Source organism: Grammomys surdaster, unplaced genomic scaffold (genome assembly GCF_004785775.1).
Source record: "Grammomys surdaster isolate TR1022 unplaced genomic scaffold, NIH_TR_1.0 366, whole genome shotgun sequence".
NCBI lineage: Eukaryota > Metazoa > Chordata > Mammalia > Rodentia > Muridae > Grammomys > Grammomys surdaster.
In genome coordinates, this window is record NW_021604785.1 from 184,383 (window position 1) to 186,046 (window position 1,664).

Sequence of the window (1,664 nt, forward strand, 5' to 3'; positions counted from 1 at the left end):
TTGGCCTGCTGTGATCTGTCCCAAGCTGCGCCGTGGAAATCCTTTCAATAAGGACCATCCATGTCCAGACAGATACTGGACACCTGGACCTTCTGAAATAGCAAGGATATCCTCATCACTGGATTCCCAAGACCTCAAAATACAAAACAGGGGAATCAGAAACAGAGAGTCTCCAAAAGGAGCAAGCAAGTTGTGTCAGTGAAGGAAAGGAAAGGTTTAATAGCTGAACATAGGTGGGTCACCAGACAATCCCTGCCTTGGAAAACCAAGGCACATGAGGAAGAGAAGCTAGGGTGTGGGCTGCTGCTTTGCATTCACATGGAGTCCTCAAGAGACCAAACCCTGCAGGAAATGGGGACCGTCAGGTAGGCAAGGACCGTAAACAATATAACTCCTTAATACAAGAGACAGGTATTGAGGTGTTTTACAGGCGAAAACTGACATGTGTAACAAGATGAACGGTCATCTACAGCAAAGGTCACCTGCACAGAGCCGTTGGTGCCTGTTATACTTCTAGGGACCACAGGACAAATGGAGACTTTAGCAGGTATGGTCTCCAGGCAGAGGAGAACAAGGAGAAGATGGCAACTTCATTATAGGTAGGTCTGTGTGGGACACGCGTGTAATCGTCTCGCCAGCAAGAACGCACACGCGGACACACATCAGGATCCTCCGTAGGAACACGTTTATTCCCAAAAAACAAAATGGTGGAAGAAGACGCCCAGGCCTGGGAAAGCACTGTTTATATACCCTTAGAGCGGTGTATTCACCTCTGATTGGCTGCTTACTCATTGCGTGCCAAAACGCCGTGGGATGGGCTTTAACTTTGGCGGGCTTTTACCATGGCACATGCACAATTTACTTGTTTACTAGGAAAAATACCGGATGTCAGTGCCATGTTCCAATGGCGGATTTTGCCAGCACCCGCCGCGGCTTCCTACAGGTCTGCAACCCAAGTGGGGACCTCAGGACAGTGAAAGGACAGCACAGTTGAGGTCACACCGCAGAGTGAATAGTCAAACAAGTGAGGAGTCCTTGGATGCTTTTGAAGGACTTCTGGCCTGTGACCCCCCAGGCACTGATGTTCCAACACTGATGACTCATACTCTAAAGCCAGAAAACCACTTCAGAGCTGCTTGCTGCATACTGCATTCTCCCAAGCACCTCCTCCTCATGTGCTCACCCCAGAGCCGGTGTCAGTGAGCAAGTGGGCCTGGCCACTCCCTCTCCCTGTGTGTAGAGGTTACTGTGGTCTTCTAACTTCTGGAGTATGGGTTCTGGAGTATGGGTTCTGGCTGAGTTCAGAATGAAACTTGGCTGGAAATTGTAAGCACCTGGCCTCTGTAGGCAGCCTGCTGCCTGCAAAATAGTAAGTGGGAAGAATATCAGATTTTTAAAAAAAAAACTATCAGTGTCCTGGGGCATGGAAACCCACACTTGACTATGTAGGTTCAGTTTAACTTGAACCCTGCCTTGGAAGCTGACCAGTGAAAAATGTCTCCAGGGCAGTTTGTCTGGGCTTTCACCATATAAACAAATATTTAAAGCAGTTCAAGAGAATCAAGCCAGAGGGTCACTGTACATGATTGAACAAACTCATTTGCCTCCAAGTTGAAATCTCTCTCTCTCTCTCTCTCTCTCTCTCTCTCTCTCTCTCTCTCTCT